This window comes from Callithrix jacchus, chromosome 10 (assembly GCF_049354715.1).
Source record: "Callithrix jacchus isolate 240 chromosome 10, calJac240_pri, whole genome shotgun sequence".
In the NCBI taxonomy this organism is placed as follows: domain Eukaryota; kingdom Metazoa; phylum Chordata; class Mammalia; order Primates; family Cebidae; genus Callithrix; species Callithrix jacchus.
The window spans coordinates 130,303,020-130,326,476 of NC_133511.1; the positions used below are offsets into that span (position 1 = coordinate 130,303,020).

Sequence of the window (23,457 nt, forward strand, 5' to 3'; positions counted from 1 at the left end):
GGGATCTGTCCGCTAAGCTGGGAAATGCCTGCCAGCAGGCCTGGTGCATTCACAAAGCACCCCATCATTCACTTCTGCCCTCCTCGCTGCCTCAAATATCTTCACCCTCTCTCTATTGCAGGAGAAGAGGGCTCAGCCTGGGGCGGACTCGGTATTCAATGCCTGCCCTAAAGACACTGAGGGGCAGGAGGGCCCTGAGTACTGAAGACCAGCTGAGCAGTGCGTGGCCCAGGACTTCTGGCTGCCAGCTTCCCACTCTCTTCAGGGACCTTGGAAGGACCCCGGACAGGGCAAGGTCGGGGGAGGGGAGCGAAGCACCGCTGAGCCACAGCGCACCTCTGATTCAAACGCAAAATTCACCTTCTAGAATTATGAAGTCCATGGACTTCCCATAACTAAAAGCAACCAGAAGTTAGAGAATGGCCCAAGGTGTGCTCAGAGCTCAGTCTCCCAGCAGGAAAGGGGAGTTCCTGGGAAGTGACACATTTGGGGAACCTGAGCCAAGTCCATCTGTTTCATGGTGACGCATCACCACACAGCGACACAGGCAAGTTTTTAGACATTATGCCACATTGGAGGAGGGGACAAGAGTGATCTGAAGACCGTCTCCTGCCAAGCAAACACGGAGGGAAAAGAGCACACGGGAGCGCTGGTGAGAAGGGAGCTCCCACGGAAGGCCCGCAGATCTGAGCGACTGCTGATACTGCTGGGGAAGAACAGGGTGGAAATTTCAAAGACAAATTTCTGAGACAAAAGACATGCAGCAAAGTGAAATAATCTAGAAATAAAGGCTTAGATTGTTTCAACCACATGTAGGACTGGGAATAAAAGTGTGTCAAAGGCGCATCTTGTAGGGAACATGGCTATTGTCAGCTTCCCGGCATTAAAGGGAAATGCTGCTTCAGATGATTTACTCAGAAATCCTGTAATCCCAGCACTTTGGGAGGCCGAGGCGGGTGGATCACGAGGTCAAGAGATCGAGACCATCCTGGTCAACATGGTGAAACCCCGTCTCTACTAAAAATACAAAAAATTAGCCAGGCATGGTGGCGCGTGCCTGTAATCCCAGCTACTCAGGAGGCTGAGGCAGGAGAATTGCCTGAACCCAGGAGAGGGAGGTTGCGGTGAGCCGAGATTGCGCCATTGCACTCCAGCCTGGGTAACAACAGCGAAACTCTGTCTCAAAAAAAAAAAAAAAAAAATCCGAATTGGAAACTCCAGAAGGTGGTGGCACACGTGAACGCAGGGTTGACTGCATCTGAGCCCTGTACATTCCCACAGCCCACAAGGCACCAGGCAACTCTGTAACAAAACCAAAAATGCATGGTGGAGACTTACGGCAAAGCCGGGAAAGCCGGGCCTGGTGGCGCACACATGCAGCTTCGGCTACTGGGGAGGCTGAGGCGGGAGGAAGGCTTGAGCCTGGGAGCTTGAGGCTGCAGTGAGTTTTGATTGTGCCTCTGAACTCCTGGGCCACATAACATTAGACTTTGTCTCAATAAACCAAAAACAAGTGAACCTGAAAATACAAGCCTGTGAGGACGAGCTTCCAAGAGCCGCCGTCGCCCAGGGTTTCGGGGTCTGTGCAGGAGAGAGCAAAGAACCATCTGGCAGAGCTGAAAACAGGGACCCTCACAATCACCAACAGGTGCAAGCTGGGAAAGCACAGCATGAATTTTGAAATCAGCTCCTGAAATGGGGAAGGTTTTCCTCCCTCCGGTGGTGAGTGGGTGCCAGGGCCCTTGGTAAGTCCCCACAGGCAGTGAAAGAACACTAGGAAGACCCGCCAGGAAACAGATCGCAGTGGTAGCCTACTGTTTGCAAAGGAGCTAATCAACAATGAAAGGAAATGATACATAAATGAGGCTGCATGTGGTGGCTCATGATCGTAATCCCAGCATTTTGGGGCTCAGGCAGGAGGATCACTTGAGGCCAGGAGTTCAAAACCAGCCTGGGCAACATAGTGAGACCCACAGCTCTACAAAACATTTTTAAAATTAAGTAGGCATGGTGGTGTGTGTCTTTAGTCCCAGCTACGAGGGAAGCTGAGATGGGAGGATGGCTTGAGTCTGGGAGGTTGAGGCTGCAGGGGGCTATGATCCTGCCACTGCACTCCAGCCTGGGCAACAAGAGTGAGACTCTAGCTCAAAATATATATATATTTATATATATACACACACACATATATATATCCGTATATATATATGCACACATATTTATGCATCATATACGTGCTGAGAATTGTATAGGTCACAATCCTCAGCTAATGAACCCTACGTAGACACTCTTGTTACTATTTAACTTCTTTCTCCATCATTATCCCAAGTCCCACCTTCGCCTCCACCCATAGCTATTTATCCTTGCACATGTCTTTCCAATTCACCTTCCATCGGTTTATTTACATACATGTGCATATACTCATGACAAATATGTTGTCTTTTTCAGTGTATATATTTTTTGGCTTTGTTTTTCTTGGGTTTGTTTTTGTTTTTGAGACAGGTCTCGCTCTGTCACCCAGGCTGGAGCTAGAGTGCAATGGTGCAACCTCAGCTCACTGCAAACGCCACATCCTGGGCTCCAACGATCCTCCTGCCTCAGCCTCCCAAGTAGCTGGAACCACAGTCACACACCTCCACGCCCAGCTAATTTTTGTTTTTTGTAGAGACAGGGTTTCACCATGTTGCTCAGGCTGGTCTCGAACTCCTGGACTCAAGTAATCCACCCGCCCTGACCTCCCAAAGTGCTGGGATGACGGATGTGAGCCAATGCATCCGGCCTTGTGTAGGTTATTTACGTTCGTGATGGTTATAACTTTTGTTGTGTTTCTCACCTTTTGAGCAAATCGGGTGCTTTTTGCATGTATTGCTGCATGAAAATGCAACACATTCTTTATGGCCACTGACATGTGTTCCATTAGATTCGTGCCCCCATTTCCCACATCCATCGCCCTTTTTCGTGGAGGAAACCGGAACCTGAGGTTCAGGAAGGGTGTGGAGGAAACTGCCATATCAGCTCACTGCAACCTCCGCCTCCGGGGTTCAAGCAATTCTCCTGCCTCAGTCTCCCAGGTGGCTGGGATTACAGGCACGCGCCACCACATCTGGCTAACTTTTGTATTTTTAGTAGAGACGGGGTTTCACCATGTTGACCAGGATGGTCTCGATCTCCTGACCTTGTGATCCACCCGCCTCGGCCTCCAAAAGTGCGGGGATTACAGGCGTGAGCCACCGCGCCCGGCCGGATTGTGCCTTTTATCTCAATAAGGCTGCTCTTGCAGCAGACACGTGGAGACACGTAGATTTGACATTCGTCTGACTAGACACGAGAGACTCAGGAGAGGTGAGACCGGGAGAGTTTCCCAAGGTGGAAACCGGAACCGAGGTCCGGGAAGGGCGCGGGGGAGACCGGAACCCCAGGTGCGGGAAGGATGCGGGGGGGTGGGGACCGGAACCGAGGTCCGGGAAGGATGCGGGGGGGGGGGACCGGAACACCAGGTGCGGGAAGGATGCGGGGAGACCGGAACCCTAGGTCAGGGAAGGGCGCGGGGGAGACCGGAACCCCAGGTGCGGGAAGGATGCGGGGGAGACCGGAACCCCAGGTGCGGGAAGGATGCGGGGGAGACCGGAACCCCAGGTGCGGGAAGGATGCGGGGAGACCGGAACCCTAGGTCAGGGAAGGGCGCAGGGGAGACCGGAACCCCAGGTGCGGGAAGGGCGCGGGGGAGACCGGAACCCCAGGTCCGGGAAGGATGCGGGGGGGACCGGAACCCCAGGTCCGGGAAGGATGCGGGGGAGACCGGAACCCCAGGTGCGGGAAGGATGCGGGGGAGACCGGAACCCCAGGTGCGGGAAGGGTGCGGGGGGGGGACCAGAACCCCAGGTCCGGGAAGGATGCGGGGGAGACCGGAACCCCAGGTGCGGGAAGGGTGCGGGGGGGGGGACCGGAACCCCAGGTCCGGGAAGGATGCGGGGGAGACCGGAACCCCAGGTGCTGGAAAGATGCGGAGGAGACCGGAACCCCAGGTGCTGGAAGGGCGCGGGGGAGACCGGAACCCCAGGTGCGGGAAGGATGCGGGGGAGACCGGAACCCCAGGTGCGGGAAGGATGCGGGGGAGACCGGAACCCCAGGTGCGGGAAGGATGCGGGGGAGACCGGAACCCCAGGTGCGGGAAGGATGCGGGGGGGACCGGAACCCCAGGTCCGGGAAGGATGCGGGGGAGACCGGAACCCCAGGTGCTGGAAAGATGCGGAGGAGACCAGAACCCCAGGTCCGGGAAGGATGCGGGGGGGGGGGGACCGGAACCCCAGGTCCGGGAAGGATGCGGGGGAGACCGGAACCCCAGGTGCTGGAAAGATGCGGAGGAGACCGGAACCCCAGGTGCTGGAAGGGCAAGGAGGGGACCGGAACCCCAGGTCCAGGAAAGGCGCGGAGGAGACCGGAACCCCAGGTGCGGGAAGGATGCGGGGGAGACCGGAACCCCAGGTCCGGGAAGGATGCGGGGGGGGGGACCGGAACCCCAGGTCCGGGAAGGATGCGGGGGGGGGGACCGGAACCCCAGGTGCTGGAAAGATGCGGAGGAGACCGGAACCCCAGGTGCTGGAAGGGCAAGGAGGGGACCGGAACCCCAGGTCCAGGAAAGGCGCGGAGGAGACCGGAACCCCAGGTGCGGGAAGGATGCGGGGGAGACCGGAACCCCAGGTGCGGGAAGGGCGCGGCAGGAGGCTGAGGCAGGAGAATTGCCTGAACCCAGAAGGTGGAGGTTGCGGTGAGCCGAGATCGCGCCATTGCACTCCAGCCTGGGCGACAAGAGCGAAACTCCGTCTCAAAAAAAAGAAGAAAATACAAAAAACCTCCCGGTAAGAGAAGAGGGGGAAGGAAGCACTGAAACGGGACAGGACAGTTGAATGCAAAGGATGGCGGGAGCCAAAATCGTCACCCCATGGGCTCAGCTCATTGGGTAGAAAACAGAGCCCTCAAAACACAGGAGCTTTGAAAGCAGCTCCGCAGTAGTCACGAGACACAGCCTTCGCCTGGAAGCACACAGAAAGGCTGAACGAAACTGGATGGAAGTGACTTCAGAAAAGGGACGGAAAGAGGGAGCTGGAGCGAGAAGGGAGGGCCACATGGCAGCATCTCTCTGCTCCGCAGTTCCTGGCCTGACCCCACATCCAGCAGACAGCCGCGCTCCCCAGCACCACCATGTTGACAGTACAGAAAGAACAATGGAGAAAATAAAGGGACGAGCAGAGATAAAAACATTTAAAACACACAACAACGAAAACAACAAACGCATACAACAGAGAGTCAACAAAACCAAAAGCTAGTCTTTTAAAAGACAGAGAAAATCAACAACCTTTAGCAAAACTGATGAGGAAAAAAGAGTTGGGCAGGAGGAAGGGCACGTATAACCTGAAGCACGATGAAAAATGGCAGATAATGGTGAATTTAGCAGCAATTAAAAATAAGAGGCAACCGGGTGTGGTGGCTATTTCTACCAAAAAGAAATAATAATGTAATTCGCTGGGCGTGGTGACACATGCTTGTAGTCTCAGCTGCTCAGGAGGCTGGGGCAGGAGGAGCACGTGAGCTGCTCAGGAGGCTGAGGCAGGAGGAGCACGTGAGCTGCTCAGGAGGCTGAGGCAGGGGGAGCACGTGAGCTGCTCAGGAGGCTGAGGCAGGGGGAGCACGTGAGCTGCTCAGGAGGCTGGGGCAGGAGGAGCACGTGAGCTGCTCAGGAGGCTGAGGCAGGAGGAGCACGTGAGCTGCTCAGGAGGCTGAGGCAGGAGGAGCACGTAAGCTGCTCAGGAGGCTGAGGCAGGGGGATCACTTAAGCCCAGGAGACTGAGGCAGCAGTGAGCTGTGATTGCACCACTGCACTCCAGACTGGGTGACAGAGTCTGAAAAAAGAAGATATATTTTAGCAAAGCCAATCCAAAATGTAAAAGAACGATAATACCTAAGTTGCAATAACCCCCAGGAATGCAAGGATTCTTGACATTTTAGAATCTATCCTAAAATTCACCTTATTAACTAAAGGAGACGCCTGTCTGATCATTTCCACAGCTGCGGAGAGCTATCCAGTAAAGTTCAGTGTCTCTGAAAACAAAGGGACACTGGCAAATTAGGAATAAAAGGAACCTCCCTTCATCTGATAAAATGTTCTATCAAAACTTTAGGCCGGGCATGGTGGCTCATGCCTCTAATCCCAGCGCTTTGGGAGGCTGGGACCGGAGGATGGCCTGAGCCCAGGAGCTTGAGACCAACCTGGGCAACATAGTGAGACCCCTTATGGCTGAAAAAGGAAAAAATGTATAATATTTTACCTAATGGTAAATGTGAGAAGCATTACCTTTAAAATTGGGAATGAAACCACATCGCTCACTATGCTGTACAAGACTGTCCCCATCAGTAGCGTAAACCATAAAAAGAAATAAAAGATATAAGGATTACAGAGGAACGCCTGGGGAGGGCCCAGGGCGCGGGGACACGGCACAGTCGTCCACAGGGAGGGCCCAGGGCGTGAAGACATGGCACAGTCGTGCACGGGGAAGGCCCAGAGCGCCAGCCACGGGTTATCCATCCGGGAAAAAGAAAGGGAATCCCCACTTCAAAAAAGACACAGTTAACTCTAGGTAGGGCTGTTAAACTCCAAAGTTCCAAACTGCAGTGCACGTGCGCACACAGAAACACACAGGATTACTTAATGATCTTGGGGAAAAGAAGGATTTTCTGAATGATAAACAAACACATAAACGCTCAAGAAAAAGATTACTGCATTTACAACGTTCAGATTTTAAAACTCGGGACAGCAGAGGTCAACAAAAGAGAACAAACTGAAAAGGAAAGAGCCACAACAATGCAAGTTATTGATTAGAGTCCAGAAAATCCAGCCAGGTGTGGTGGCTTACCCTGTCATCCCAGCACTTTGGGAGGCCGAGGCGGGTGGATCACCTGAGGTTGGAAGTTTGAGACCAGCCTGACCAACATGGAGAAACCCCATCTCTACTAAAAACACAAAATTAGCTGGGCGTGGTGGCACATGCCTGTAATCCCAGCTACTCGGAAGGCTGAGGCAAGAGAATCTCTTGAACCAGGGAGTCAGAGGTTGCAGTGAGCCAAGATCACACCACTGCACTTTAGCCTCATAACAGAGTGAGACTCCGTAAAACAGAAAACTCAAGAGAACTTCAGACACCAATAAAAACAGGAACGATCTCGGCAGGCACGGTGGCTGACGCCTGTAATCCTTGGAATCTGGGAGGCCGAGGCAGGTGGATCACTTGAGGTCGGGAGTTTGAGACAGGCCTGACCAACATGGTGAAACCTCATCTCAACTAAAAATACAAAAATTAGCCAGGGCGTGATAGCACATGCCTGTACACCCAGCTACTCAGGAGGCTGAGGCAGGAAAATTGCTGGAGCCGGGAAGGCAGATGTTGCAGTGAGCCGAAATTGTGCCACTGCCCTCCAGCCTGGGAGACAGGAGGCTCTCCGTCTCAGTAATTAATCATAATAATGTAATAACTATCTCAATTTTGTGTAGTGGGCCAAGGAGGTGAAATTAACGAGACTCTAATGACAGGTGATCCTATGAAAGAGGCACGAGGGAGAGGGCAGATCAAACCAGTTACACGCCCACACGAAGGGTGTAAGTTGACAGCTGCAGGTTTGGGTGGGGGTGCTGGGAAACGAGCTCTCAGGCAAAGCTGCTTGGACAGCAGCTGGCTGGGAGGACCCCTTGGGAAGACAGCCTGGTGACAAGAACCTCCTCACCCATAGGCACCCACACCTGCAGGAGGGCTTTGGGCAAGAAAGTTGCAGTTTGCTTGAAATAACAACAAAAAGGAAACAGAATGTCCAGCATGTAAACGGAGACGTGAATGTGTTTAGAGATCAGAGAAAGCAATCAAGGACAACCACGCACGTCCCCTAGAGAAAGTCTCTTTAACCTAACACCTATTTTTCTCATGTCTTTTACTTGCTTTCCAACATTGTTTGTTTTTTGTTTAAATAATTTTTTATTGCATTTTAGGTTTTGGGGTACATGTGAAGAACATGCAAGATAGTTGCATAGGTGAACACGTGGCAGTGTGATTTGCTGCCTTCCTCCCCTTCACCTGTATCTGGCATTTCTCCCCATGCTCTCTCTCCCCAACTCCCCGCCCCCCCACTGTCCCTCCCCTTTTCCCCCCAACAGACCCCAGTGTGTGATGCTCCCCTCCGTGTCCACGTGTTATTGTTCAACACCCGCGTATGAGTAAGAACATGTGGTATTTCATTCTAACACCTATTTTTTTAAAAAGCAATTTACACAAAGAGAAATACAGTGTAATATCCCTTACATAAAGTTTTAAGCAAGTAAAACTTTCTTTTTTTTTTTTTTGAGGCGGAGTGTTGCTCTGTCACCCAGGCTGGAGGGCAGTGGCACGATCTCGGCTCACTGCAACCTCCGCCTCCCAGGTTCAAGTAATTCGCCTGCCTCAGCCTCCCAGTAGCTGTGATTACAGGCACGCACCACCACGCCCAGCTAATTTTTGTATGTTTAGTAGAGACAAGTTTTCATGTTGGTCAGGCTGGTCTCAAAATCCTGGACTCAAGTGATCTCCTCACCTCAGCCTCCCAAAGTGCTGGGATTACAGGCGTGAGCCACCGTGCCCAGCCGCAAAACATTTTTAAAGGGAACATACATACTGAGTAGGAGCGTGGGGGTAAATTCCAAATCCAAGAAATTGTTAGGATGGGATGGAAACGGCGTGGAGGTGTGTGAACGGAGACCGGTTCTTCAGGCCATTATTTCCCACGTTGAGTGGGGTTTTTTAAAATATTTTTTCAATAAATTATTCTAGAGAATGTGGAAAGAAATGGAGTGTCCGTTCATCTCCCCATATCATTTCCATCCAACCCTAATAATTTCTTGATTTCTTGATACCATTTGTATAGGGAATAATTTATTTTTAAAAGAGACTTCATTTCTTTAGGCCATTTTTTGCAAGTTGAGTGAGGATTTTTTTTTTTTACATCCTTTAAATAAATGTATATCATCTGTACAACTAAAATAAATTTTTTTTTGAAACAGTCTTGCTCTGTTGCCCAGGCTGGAGTGCTGCCATGCAGTAGTGAGATCTCTGCTCACCGCAACCTCCACCTCCTGGGTTCAAGCAATTCTCCTGCCTCAGCCTCCCAAGTAGCTGGGACTACGAGCACGCACCACCACGCATGGCTGATTTTTATATTTTTAGTAGAGATGGGGTTTTGCTGTATTGGCCAGGCTGGTCTCCATCTCCTGACCTCAAGTGCTCTGCCTGCCTCGGCCTCCCAGAGTGCTGGGATTACAGACGTGAGCCACCACACCCGGCTGATTTTTGTGTTTTTAGTAGACATGGGGTTTCACCATTTTGGCCAGGCTGGTCTTGAACTCCTGAGCTCAAGTGATCCACCCACCTTGTCCTCCCAAAGTGCTGCGATTACAGGTGTGAGCCACCATGCCCTGCCTAAAACAGATGCTTTTGTAAATCCAGTGTGACTCTGGAGTTAACACGGAGGGGCTAGACACTTGGGGGCCTCCCTCAAGTCTGGACACAGATTCAGCCAGAGCTGGGGCTCACCGAGCAGCCCATAAACAGTAATGGCACATGCATCTCACACCACGGGCTGATCTAGAGGAAACAAGGGGTCCTAAAAATGGCACAAACAGGAACCAGGAAGTGACTGTGTACCCAGTCTCACACCTGACCCTGGGCAGGTATATAAAGAGCCTGGGCTCAGGGGGCTCCACACCTGCACCTCCCTCTCACCTGCTCCTCTACCTGCTCCACCCTCAAACTACCAGAAACATGGGCTGCTGTGGCTGCTCTGGAGGCTGTGGCTCCAGCTGTGGGGGCTGTGGCTCAGGCTGTGGGGGCTGTGGCTCAGGCTCTGGAGGCTGTGGCTCAGGCTGTGGGGGCTGTGGCTCCGGCTGTGGGGGCTGTGGCTCCGGCTCTGGGGGTTGTGGCTCCAGCTGCTGTGTGCCCATCTGCTGCTGCAAGCCCGTGTGCTGCTGTGTGCCAGCCTGTTCCTGCTCCAGCTGTGGCTCCTGTGGGGGTTCCAAGGGGGGCTGTGGCTCTTGTGGGGGCTCCAAGGGGGGCTGTGGCTCCTGTGGGGGCTCCAAGGGAGGCTGTGGCTCCTGTGGGGTCTCCAAGGGGGGCTGTGGCTCCTGTGGGGGCTCCAAGGGGGGCTGTGGCTCCTGTGGCTGCTCCCAGTCTAGCTGCTGCAGGCCCTGCTGTTGTTCTGCAGGCTGTGGGTCATCCTGCTGCCAGTCCAGCCGCTGTGCCCCGGTGTGCTGCCAGTGCAAGATCTGATTTCTGGCTTTGCAGGACTCTTACCATGGCCATCTCTGGTCGGGAGCCAGGGGTTGCTTCCCAGCCTTTACCTCCTCTTCCTGGCACCCAGTGAGCCAGTCTCTCCTTCCACACCCACTGCCCTATCTCCCGCCCTCCTGCCCTGCCAAGCATGAACACTTCTCTTTGACCTCCTGCTAAGAAATGCCATGGGCCCCCATATCCAAGAAGAATGACTTTCAAGGCCTCCTTCCTGGCATCTGGAGACCACCCCGCCCCCAGCCTGCAGCACATGCCTGTCCCCAAGCCCTGCGTGCTGGCCCCGCGTCCAGCACGGCACCCCTGCAGGACAGCCCAGGGTGCTCGCTCACTCTGCAGTCACTAGGAGTTTGGATCTCTGTCCTTTCAACATCCAATGAACCACTCGCCCTAGCACCCCATAGCTGTCTTGGTATTTATCTGCTTATTTCCCTCTCGAGGCAGGTGGGGGGCATCTGTGGCTGCATTGTGTCCCCTGAGAACCCCACACACCTGCCCTGAACCAGACCAGGGCTGCAGGTGTGGTGCCCTGGCCAACAGGGGCCCTGGATACCCGGTGGCGGTCACAGGCAGGAGCACCAGTGGCCACCTGGCTCCACCCCTCGCTGTGCAGCCTCTACCACACCCTCTTGGTATCTGGCCCAGGACAGGGATGTCTTGCCTTGATCGGGCACTGGGGTTTGGCGTCATGACCTGTTCAATGCATGGTCTTATTCTCTTTGGGCCAACGTAACAGAATACCATGGCCTGGCATGTGCAGCTGAGGTGTCTTTCTCAGGGTTCTGGAAGCTGGCAGTCTGAATTAAAGATGCCAGCAAGGCTCACGCGCTTTGGGGGGCTGAGGTGGGAGGATCACAAGGCCAGGAGTTTGAGTCCAGTCGGGGCAGCAAAGCGAGACCCTGTCTCTACAAAATAGAGAAAAAAATTAGCCAGGCGTGGCAGCGCGCACCTGTGGTCCCAGCCACTCTGGAGGCTGAGCTGGGAGGATCACTTGAGCCGGAGGTTGAGGCCGCAGGAAACGGTGATCATGCCACTGTACTACAGCGTGGGTGACTGTCTAAATAAAGATGCCACAAATCTGGTGTCTTGTGAGGGCCAAGGGAGCTCCCTGAGTTTTCATTCTGTTTTGTTTGGGATAGTCTTGCTGTGTCACCCTGGCTGAAATTGAGCAGTGCCATCTCAGCTCACTGCAGCCTCCACCTCCCGGGTTCAAGTGATTCTCCTGTCTCAGCCCCACAGTAGCTGGGATTACAGACACGCATCCACCACCAGGACTGGCTAATTTCTGTATTTTTAGCAAAGACAGGGTTTCGCCAGGTTGGCCAGGGTGGCCTTGAACTCCTGACCTCAAGCAGTCCACCCACCTAGGCTTCCCAAAGTACTGGGATTACAGGTGTGAGCCACCACGCCCAGCCTGGGGTCTATTTTATTAGCTCACTAATTCCAGGCTCCACCCTCACGACCTAATCACGTCCCAAAGGCTTCACCTCCCAACATCATCACAGTGAACTGCGGGACGAACATTCAGCCCATGGCAGTCCCCACCTCGAGGAGGCAAATGCTGGGCTCTTCCTCCCTCACCGTCCTCAACCTTGGGCCTCGTTCTGCAGATTTTGGGAACGAGGCTCAGAGGGCATTTGATTATTTGGGGTGTCGGGAGATAACATAAATTTACAGGCATAACTTAAAAATTTAGATAAAACAGACAAATTCCTTGAAAAACACAACTTCACCACAACTGAAACAAGGTGAACTGGGAATGTAAACAGTCCTGCAGCCATCAAAGAAATCGAACCTGTAATTAAAACCTTCTCGGGCCAGACATGGTGGCTCACACCTGTAATCCCAGCACTTTGGGAGGCTGTGGCCAGATCACGAGGTCAGGAGTTTGAGACCAGCCTGGCCAACATGACAAAAACCCTGTCTCTACTAAAAATACAAAAATTAGCTGGGTATGGTGGTAGGCGCGCCTATAATCCCAGGTACTCAGGAGGCTGAGTCAGGAGAATCGCTTGAACCCGGGAGGCGGAGGCTGCAGTGAGCCGAGACTAACACTGCACTCCAGGCTGGGCAAAAAGAGCAAGACTCTGTCTCAAAAAAAATTTTAAAAAAACCTTCCCATAGTCAGGCACAGTGGCTCACACCTGTAACCCCAGCACTTTGGGAGGCCAAGATGGGGGGACTGCTTGAGCCCAGGAGTTAAAGACCAGGCTGGGCCACACAGTGAGGCACCATCTGAAAAATAAAAATTAAAAATTAAGAACACCAAAGGAAGCACCAGGCTAGATGTCTTCACATACGAATTCTTCCAGACACTTAAGGGGCAAACAATACCAACTGTGGTAGCCGGAAGAACGGACACCCAAAAAAGTCCACATCCTCATCCTGGAACCTGTGGCTGTAGCTTTCTGGTGGATTCCTCCCTGTTACCCTCCACGGCAAGAGGGACTTTGCAATGCAATGTAGGTTAGGGACCCTGAGATGGGGACCTGGATCATCCAGGTGGCTGTGATGTGATCATGAGAGTGTGGATAAGATGGAGGACAGAGGCTCAGAGTCAAAGAGATGCTGACAGGCACCGAGGCCAGAGTGCGGGAGGATGCGGATGTGCCACAGGGCAGGCACCGAGGCCGGAGTGCGGGAGGATGCGGATGTGCCACAGGGCAGGCACCGAGGCCGGAGTGCGGGAGGATGCGGATGTGCCACAGGGCAGGCACCGAGGCCGGAGTGCGGGAGGATGCGGATGTGCCACAGGGCAGGCACCGAGGCCGGAGCGCGGGAGGATGCGGATGTGCCACAGGGCAGGCACCGAGGCCGGAGTGCGGGAGGATGCGGATGTGCCACAGGGCAGGCACCGAGGCTGGAGTACGGGAGGATGCGGATGTGCCACAGGGCAGGCACCGAGGCCGGAGTGTGGGAGGATGCGGATGTGCCACAGGGCAGGCACTGTCCGAGCCGGAGACTGCAGGGAACACAATCCCCAGAGCGCCCATGTCCACTCCCTGACCACCTCATCGCAGCTTCTAAGACCTGTTTTGGACTTTTTGTTTGTTTTTGAGACAGAGTTTCACTCTTGTCACCCAGGCTGGAGTGCAGTGGCACAAACTCAGCTCACTGCAACCTCTGCCTCTGGGTTCAAGCAATTCTCCTGCCTCAGCCCTCTGAGTAGCTGGGATTATAGGTGTGTCTACCACGCCCTGGCTAATTTGTGTATTTTTAGTAGAGACAGGGTTTCACCGTGTTGGCCAGGCTGGTCTCGATCTCCTGACCTCGTCGTCCGCCTGCCTTGGCCCCTCAGAGTGCTGGGATTACAGGTATGAGGCACCACGCCCCGCCATTAAGACCTGTTTTGTACTTCCGACCTTCGGAACCTAAAGTAACACATCTGTGTTGTTTTAAACACTAAACACCTGCACCTGTGATCGTTATTTCAGCAGCGATTGGAAATGAATACGTGAGCCTTTCACAGACTCTCCTAGAGGGCAGAAAAGAAATGTTTCCCAATTGACTTCATGAGATTAGCACCCTCTTGGTAGCAAAACTACACAAACAGCCAGAAGGAAAATGTGGACAGGTGCGGTGGCTCACGCCTGTAATCCCAGCACTTTGGGAGGCCGGGAGGCCGAAGCAGGAGGATCACTTGAGGTCAGGAGTTCAAGACCAGCCTGGCCAACATGATGAAACCTGGACTCCACTAAAAATACAAAAATTAGCCGGGCATGGTGGCGGGCACCTGTAATCCCAGCTACTCGGGCGGCTGAGACAGGAGAATCACTTGAACCCAGGAGGCGGAGGTTGCAGCCAGGCAAGATCGTGCCATGGCACTCCAGTCTGGGCAACAGAGTGAGACTCCATCTCAGAGAAAAAGAAAGAAAGGAAGTGTATTTGCCAAATATTTCATGAGCAAAGGTAAAAATCTCACAAAATTCAGCAAATCTATCATGAGCAGGGACAAAAGACTAATCACACATTCAAAACCCAACCCATGCACTTCACCACGTGCACAGAACGGAGGAGGAGAAATGCATCCTCATCTCAGTAAAGGGAGGAAAAGCACTTCAAAAGACCAACAACTGAGAGAAACATAGCTGAGCCAACAGCACAGACTGCGGAGTTCCCTGAGAACCCGTAGAGAATGCCCTCACCCCGCTGTGGCTGCGGGTGCTGGGGGAATAATGGCCCCTCCACCCCCATGCTCCTGGCACTCAAGTGGGCTGAGTCCATGGTTAGAGGCTGAGTGACAAGTGTGGACACATGCGGCTCAGTAGGGCCAAGGTCACTGCTGTCCTATGGGGAAGACCAGGAGAATCCTCGGCCCCACAGAGAAAGCACAACCATGCCCTGTCCCAACTGCCACCACCAGGGCCACCCCGATGGCAATGTAACCCCACATAGAGCCCTGAGACGCTGCTCTGCCCCACTGACCCCATAGCTGGAGTCACCCCAAAAGCAGGGTGACCCGTCCAGCCCCCACTGGGGACTTTACACGCAGACGCAGCAGCTTCTGGAGATGGACAGCAGGAGAAGGGGACGCCTCCCAGGTGCGTCCACAGTGAGGGGGCGGCTCCGAGCTCATTTGGGGCTATTTTCCACGTGGTGAGCAACGTGTTCCCACTTTCAATATTTTGGGCCACACCTTTCTCAGAGCCTGGGAATGTTCGAGGCCCCAGCTTGAACTCCAACCTGCAGGGAAAACCCGCAGCTGACTGGGTCACAGAGGAGTCAGGACGTGGCAAGAAGCAGGGGCCCTGGGGACCCCATGGATGGAGACCTGGAGCAGGGGAGAAGAGGGGCCCCCGCCACCCGAGTCCACATGCAGGGCGGTGATGGTCCAGGCGCCAGGGCAGGGGCAACCGCGTCACGCCCGAGGGTCGGGACACAGCCAGGTGGTTCCTGTGTAATCCACACTCTATCCAGCTCTGCAGCCTTGCTGTGTGGACTTCTGCTTCGACAGCCCCGGTATGGCCTGGGCTGGGAGCCACTCCCAGGGCTGACAGAACCCAGGGACTGCCATGAGCCATGGAGAGAGCCGTCCCAAGCCTGCGGGCATGACTGTTCCCCTGTGGCCATGGCGAGGCACACTGAGAGCTAGAGAAGAGTGCCCTCACCTGAGAAAGGCTGAGTGCCATCAGGACCTGCCTCCTCGAGGAAGAGGACTCTACTGCCTCCCTTCTTAGCGCCCAGAGGTCCTGAGGCAGAGGCCATAACGAGCCGGGGTCTAAAGACACTCCGAATGAAGACAGAGTCCCCCAAAACCAGTCTCTACAACGCCAGACGACACCAAGCACAGGAATGACAGCCACTCCTCAAGGGACCCAGCGCGCCACTGTGGAGGTAGGTGCTGCTGAACAGGGCCCCCAAAGATGAGATCAGTGGGGCGAGCACCTGAGACATTCAGCTCCCATGTGGCTCTGGGAGGTGGCCAGTGGCCACTCAGTGGCCTAGACCAAAAGTGCCTCAACAGTGCCAGACCCTTGTGGAGCAGGGGAAGCCACTCCTCCTGGGCACCCCCACTGTGCTGCCTGCACCCGTGTCCTGATCTGACAGCCTTTGGGAGAAGCGGCATTAGCAGGAGGCTGGGGGTGACTCCCTGATGCAGGGGTGATAGAGGCTGCAGTCTTGGCTGTTTGCACACACGCTGGAGCAAGCCACCCAGGTGACAGCTTTGAGGCCAGGCCTGGCGAGCAACTTGTTCATGCTGGGACGCTCTAGAATATTCCATCTGAAGTCAGGAACTGCACAGACCCCCTCACGTGTGTCTCAGCCTGTAACCCCAGCACTTTGGGAAGCTGAGGCAGGTGGATCACCAAGTCAGGAGTTCAAGGCCAGCCTGGCAAAGATGGTGAAACACCATCTCTACTCCCGAGTCAGGCAGCTAAAGCAGGAGAACTGCTTGAACCAGGGAGGAGGAGGCTGCCGTGAGCCGAGATGGCAACTGTTGGCAAGGGTTTCATTTTATTATTTTTTTGAGACAGAGTTTTGCTCTTTTCTCCCGACCTGGAGAGCACTGGCACAATCACAGCTCACAGCAACCTCTGTCTCCCGGGTTCAAGCAATTCTCCTGCCTCAGCCTCCCTAGTAGCTGGGATTATAGGTGCCCACCAGCACACCCAGCTAAGTTTTGTATTTTTTGGTAGAGACGGGGTTTCACCACATTGGCCAGGCTGATCTCAAACTCCTGACCTCAGGTGATCCACCTGCCTCAGCCTCCCAAAGTGCTGGGATTACAGGTGTGAGCCACCATGCCCGGCCCTGGCAAGGGTTTTCAGTGGCGTTCTCCTAGGCTGCTGGCGGGTCTGTGTTCAAATTCCCCCATCAGGGCAACTTAGCCATATCTGAGGACATGGAAGGTGGGAACCCCTGCCACCTGGCAAGCCCACTTCTCAGACCCACATTCCTCAGACAAATCCGCCCCAGGGTTGAGGTGACCGCGTTTCTCCCAGGTTGCTGTGCAGATGGCATGGCCGCTCTGGAAGACAGTCCGGCAGTTTCTTCTAAAGGAAACCCACACCTTCCACGCAGCAGCAGGTGGCCTCCTAGGCATCTGCCCTGGAGAAATGAAAACTGTGTATACGTGGACATTTACTGTGGCTTTACTGGCAGTCGCCAAAACTAAAACAAGGCAAATGTCCTGTAGTGGGTCAATGCGAACGGGGCGCAGCATACAGCCCTGGGACACAACACGGCTAGGACTGACACGGCACGGACTGCAGTGGGTCAATGCGAACGGGGCGCAGCCCTGGGACACAACACGGGTAGGACTGACACGGCACGGACTGCTGACACCCACAGCAACCTGGGTGAGCTCAAAAGCGCGGCCCGCAGAAGCCTGCATGCTGGCGACCCCATCCCCAGGATGTTCCCAAAAGGATAGATTTGTTTTTTGAGATGGAGTGTCACTCTGTCACCCACGCTGAAGTGCAATGGCACGATCTCGGCTCACTGCAACCTCCGCCTCCAAGGCTCAAGCGATTCTAGCGCCTCGGCCCCCCCGAGTAGCTGGGACTACAGGTGCACACCGCCATGCCAGGCTAATTTTTTGTGTTTTAGTAGAGACAGGGTTTCACCACGTTGCCCACGGTGGTTTCAAACTCCTGAGCTCAGGCAATCATCGGCCTCAGCCTCCCCAAGTGCTGGGATGACAGACGTGAGCCACCGCACCAGGCCCCAAAGGCTAGATATCAAGGTGGAGACCAGACCTGTTTCCCCGGGTTGGGGGGAAGGGAGGAAGGCAGGCATGACTCTAAGACAGCTCGAGGGAGGGTTCCCAGGAGATGGGGCTGCCCTGTACCCTGACGGCTATGATGGTATGTGAATCCACGTGTGTGGAAATTCACAGAACTGCACCCCCCGAAAAGTCCTTCTGGCAAGGAAGTCAACAAACTGGAAGGCTTCCGTGCTGGTGGTGGGACTGGGACTTGGTGCTGCCGCTGTGGAACACAGTTCAGTGGCTCCTCGAAAGCTAAACAGAATTGGTGTAGGATGCAGAGACTCCAGTCCCGCGTACACACCCAACAGAACCGAAAGCGGGCTCAAGTGGATCCACATACACCCACGCCCACGGCAGCCTCGTTCACCAGAGCCGAAACTGGACACAACCCAGTGTCCACTGACAGAGGAACGGGCCCACACAGTGGGGTCCATCCACGCAGTGGAACACGACTCAGGCTAAAAAGGAGGTGGGTTCTGACCCCGGCTGCAGCATGGATGACCCACCTGGAGAACACCATGCCCAGTGAAACAAGCCGGCTGAAAAGGGCAAGTGCCACGTGACTGACTCCACAGATAGGAAGTTCCCGGGGTAGGCAAAGTTATGGACAAAAAGCTGAATGGGGTTTGCCAGGGGCTGGGAGGAGAATGGGGAGTGAACGTTTAATGGGAATGGAGCTTCAGTTCGGGATGATGAGAAAATTCAAGGTGCCGATAGTCACACAATGATGGTTAAGATGACTGTTTTATGTTACACGCATTTTACCACAATCTTTTTAATGCCATGAATGAGTCCATTTTACCGTACAATACTTCTTTTTTTTTTGAGACTGAGTTTTGCTCTTGTTACCCAGGCTGGAGTGCAATGGCGCGATCTCAGCTCACCGCAACCTCCGCCTCCTGGGTTCAGGCAATTCTCCTGCCTCAGTCTCCTGGGCAGCTGGGATTACAGGCACGTGCCACCATGCCCAGCTAATTTTTTTTTTTTTTTATTTTTAGTAAAGACGGAGTTTCACCATGTTGACCAGGATGGTCTCGATCTCTTGACCTCGTGATCCACCCACCTCGGCCTCTCAAAGCAATACTTCTTAAAGTGAAACAAAAGTGTACAAAAAGGACAATAAAAAACTGAGATGTGGCCGGGCCCGGTGCTCACGCCTGTAATCCCAGCACTTTGGGAGGCCGAGGCGGGCGGATCACCTGAGGTCAGGAGTTCAAGACCAGCCTGGCCAACATGGTGAAACCCCACCTCTACTAAAAATACAAAAAATTAGCCGGGCACGATGGCACGCAACTGTAGTCCCAGCTACTCAGGAAGCTGAGGCAGGAGAATTGCTTGAACCCAGGAGGCAGAGGTTGCAATGAGCCAAGATCGCGCCATTGCACTCCAGCCCGGGCAACAGAGCAAGACTCTGTCTTAAAAAAAAAAACAAAAAAAAAGGCCAGGCGCGGTGGCTCATGTCTGTAATCCCAGCACTTAGGGAGGCTGAGGCAGGTGGATCACGAAGTCAAGAGATTGAGACCATCCTGGCCAACGTGGTGAAACCCCATCTCTACTAAAAATACAAAAATTGAGCTGGGCGTGGTGGCTCAAGCCTGTAATCCCAGCACTTTGGGAGGCCGAGGCAGGTGGATCACAAGGTCAAGAGATCGAGACCATCCTGGTCAACAAGGTGAAACCCTGTCTCTACTAAAAATACAAAAATTAGCTGGGCATGGTGGTGCGTGCCTGTAATCCCAGCTACTCGGGAGGCTGAAGCAGGAGAATTGCTTGAACCCAGGAGGCGGAGGTTGCAGTTAGCCGAGATCATGCCACTGCACTGCAGCCTGGTGCCTGGTGACGGACCGAGACTCTGTCTCAAAAAAAAAACTGGAATATACCTACGGATCTCCTGCACCTGTTAACACACAGGTTCCGAAGCCGGGCGCAGTGGCACATGCCTATAATCCCAGCACTTTGGGAGGCCGAGGTGGGAGGACTGCTTGATTGCAGGAGTCCAGACCAGCCTGGGCAACATGGCAAGACCCTGTCTCTACCGAAAACTACAGAAACCACATGGTGGCCCATGCCCTGGGATGTGGAGGTTGCAGTGAGCCGAGTTCACATCACTGCACACCAGCCTGGGCTGCAGAGCAAGACCCTGTCTCAAAACGAACAAACAAAAACCAGGTTCTGGCTCAGCAGGCTTGGGGTTGGGTCGGGGTCAAGATTCCATATACCTGACGCCGTCCCATGCAATACTGAAGCTGCTGGCCGGGGGCGGGGCACCGGAGACCCCTACATACCTGACACCCTCACATGCAATACTGAAGCTGGTGGCCGGGGGCGGGGCACCGGAGACCCCTACATACCTGACACCCTCACATGCAATACTGAAGCTGCTGGCCGGGGGCGGGGTACCGGAGACCCCTACATACCTGACACCCTCACATGCAATACTGAAGCTGGTGGCCGGGGGCGGGGCGCCGGAGACCCCTACATACCTGACACCCTCACATGCAATACTGAAGCTGCTGGCCGGGGGCGGGGCACCGGAGACCCCTACATACCTGACACCGTCACATGCAATACTGAAGCTGCTGGCCGGGGGTGGGGCACCGGAGACCCCTACATACCTGACACCCTCACATGCAATACTGAAGTTGCTGGCTGGGGGCGGGGCGCCGGAGACCCCTACATACCTGACACCCTCACATGCAATACTGAAGCTGCTGGCCGGGGGCGGGGCACCGGAGACCCCTACATACCTGACACCCTCACATGCAATACTGAAGCTGGTGGCCGGGGGCGGGGCACCGGAGACCCCTACATACCTGACACCCTCACATGCAATACTGAAGCTGCTGGCCGGGGGCGGGGCGCCGGAGACCCCTACATACCTGACACCCTCACATGCAATACTGAAGCTGGTGGCCGGGGGCTGGGCGCCGGAGACCCCTACATACCTGACGCCGTCACATGCAATACTGAAGCTGGTGGCCGGGGGCGGGGCACCGGAGACCCCTACATACCTGACACCCTCACATGCAATACTGAAGCTGGTGGCCGGGGGCGGGGCACCGGAGACCCTTACATACCTGACACCCTCACATGCAATACTGAAGTTGCTGGCCGGGGGCGGGGCACCGGAGACCCCTACATACCTGACACCCTCACATGCAATACTGAAGTTGCTGGCCGGGGGCAGGGCACCGGAGACCCCTACATACCTGATACCGTCACATGCAATACTGAAGTTGGTGGCTGGGGGCGGGGCGCCGGAGACCCCTACATACCTGACACCCTCACATGCAATACTGAAGTTGCTGGCCGGGGGCGGGGCGCCGGAGACCCCTACATACCTGACACCCTCACATGCAATACTGAAGCTGGTGGCTGGGGGCGGGGCGCCGGAGACCCCTACATACCTGACACCCTCACATGCAATACTGAAGCTGCTGGCCGGGGGCGGGGCGCCGGAGACCCCTACATACCTGACACCCTCACATGCAATACTGAAGTTGCTGGCCGGGGGCGGGGCACCGGAGACCCCTACATACCTGACACCCTCACATGCAATACTGAAGCTGGTGGCCGGGGGCGGGGCGCCGGAGACACCTACATACCTGACACCGTCTCATGCAATACTGAAGCTGGTGGCTGGGGGCGGGGCGCCCCCACGGGGCAGCTAAAACAAAAGAACTCGGCTCATTTGCCTAAACAGTTAAGTAGGCTGCATGGTGAAGAAAAATCGAACGGAAAAAGCACGGCTGCCCCAGGACCCTCATATGTGCACAGCTGAAAACACGCAGAATAAAGCCGCCTGTTGTACCTGGGAACTCACATAAGCAGCGAAGCTAGGAAGACAGCACTGGGAAGACCCCCACCAACCTCGGCAGCGGCCGCCTCTGGCAAGAGGGGAGGGGGTGGGACGGGGGTTTCACCTGCTTCCACGCTGCTCTTTCCTTCACCTGAAGCAAAAACGGGAAAATGCTGAGACCGCCGAGTCTGGCAGGTAGATATCTGTTATATTGCTCTCTATGCCCATTTAACTTTTAAAATGTCACAATATAAAATGAAAAGAGGCTGAGCGCAGTGGCTCACGCCTGTCGTCCCAGCATTTTGGGAGGCCAAGGCGGGCGGATCATCTGAGGTCAGGAGTTCGACACCAGCCTGGTCAACATGGCAAAACCCCACCTCTACTAAAAGTACAAAAATTAGCTGGACATGTTAGCACATGCTTATAATCCCAGCTACTCCGGAGGCTGAGGCAGGAGAATCACCTGAACCCGGGAGGCAGAGGTTGCAGTGAGCCCATACTGCACCAGTGCACTCCAGCCTGGGCGACAAGAGCAAAACTCCATCTCAAAAAAAGCTAGGGAAGAAAATAATCCTGTAATCCCAGCATTTTGGAAGGCCGAGACAGGAGGATTGCTTGGGCCCAGGAGTTTAAGCCCAGCCTTGGTGATATAGCGAGACCTCATCTCTACAAAGAGGAAAAAAAAATTTTTTTGAGATGGAGTCTCACTCTTTCCCCCATGCTGGAGTGCAGTTACATGATCTCAGCTCATTGCAACCCCCTCCCGGGTTCAAGCAATTCTTGTGCCTCAGCCTACCAAGTAGCTAGGATTGCAGGCATACAGGCCACTAGACCCGGTCAGAAAAAAATTTTTTTTAATTAGCCGGACATGGTGGCACACTTCTGTAGACCCAGCTACTCAGGAGGCTGGGATGGGATGGTCCCTTGAGCTCAGGAGGCTGAGACTGCAGGGGGCCATGTTTCCACCAGGGCACTCCAGCCTGGGTGACAGAGTGAGCTCCTGTCAAGAGAGAAAGCGAGACAGGAAGGAAGGAATGATGGAAGGAAGGAAAGAGGGGAGAGAGAGAGAGGGAGAAAAGAAAGAAAAGTAATCTGAAAAGTGTGTTAAAAGCATGTAGGAGTTGGGTGTGGTGGAACATGCCTGTAATCCCAACCACTTGGGAGCCTGAAGCAGGAGGATCACTTGAGCCCATGAGGAGTTCAGTCCAGCCTGGATCAAATAGTGAGACCCTGTATCCTTTTTTTTTAAGCATATATAATAGGATGCTACCCACGGCAGTTTTTTACAGCTCAAATATGAAACTAACCTAACACGTAAAAAATAAAGAATTGGTTCAACTATCGCTGTACGCCCATAAAATACGGTACCACACAGATACTTATTATCAGGTTGTGAGAAAGCAGCAATGTGGATGAATCTCAAAAGAATTTCCTTAACGCCAGGCCCGGTGGCTCACGCCTGTAATCCCAGCTACTCAGGAGGCTGAGGCAGGAGAATTGCCTGAACCCAGGAGAAGGAGGTTGCCGTGAGCCGAGATCGCGCCATTGCACTCCAGCCTGGGTAACAAGAGGGAAACTCCATCTCGGAAAAAAAAAAATTTTTAAAGGTTGGGAAACCCGTGGCTCGGAGGTTTGCTGTAGATAATTATATGCGCATCAGCGAGAAAGTGAGCCCCAGCGCTCCGTCCGCACGGTAAGGATGCTTCAGGAAACGACCTTGGGCGTCCTCCCGGCGGCGAGCCTGCGGACGGCAGAGGGCGCGCGCGAACCCGGGCCGGACCGGCTCAGACCCCACCGTCCGGCCCCGAGCGCACGTCCCGCTCCAGGCTGCTGGGCCCCGCCACGACCCTCGCTGTGGCCTTGGCGCCTCCCTGGCCCCTCGCAGGGTCCTCCCTAGCCCCGGAGACCCGAGACGGCCTCTACAGGCCCGGGTCCGGACTGACACCGCGGCCCCCTCCCTGGGTCGCGCCTGCCACCCACGTCCACACCTGTGCTGCGAGTCGGTGCGGCCGCCGAGCTAAGCCGAGCCGAGCCGAGCCGAACTGAACTGGGCTGAGCCGCTCGGGGCACACAGGCCCCTGCGCCCACCCCAG

The 23,457-nt window shown here is 54.7% G+C and overlaps 1 long non-coding RNA gene and 1 pseudogene across 1 annotated transcript; both read right to left on the reverse strand.

Moving 5' to 3' along the window:
* Positions 1–5,481: 5,481 nt before the first annotated feature.
* On the reverse strand, positions 5,482–21,516 carry LOC144578210 (uncharacterized). The gene is made up of 3 exons (XR_013523618.1): positions 21,389–21,516; positions 16,749–16,904; positions 5,482–5,897 (listed from the first exon to the last, which is right to left on the reverse strand). It is a non-coding gene; the product is annotated as an uncharacterized LOC144578210 (long non-coding RNA).
* Positions 9,517–10,357, reverse strand: LOC128929132 (uncharacterized; annotated as a pseudogene).
* Positions 21,517–23,457: the final 1,941 nt, after the last annotated feature.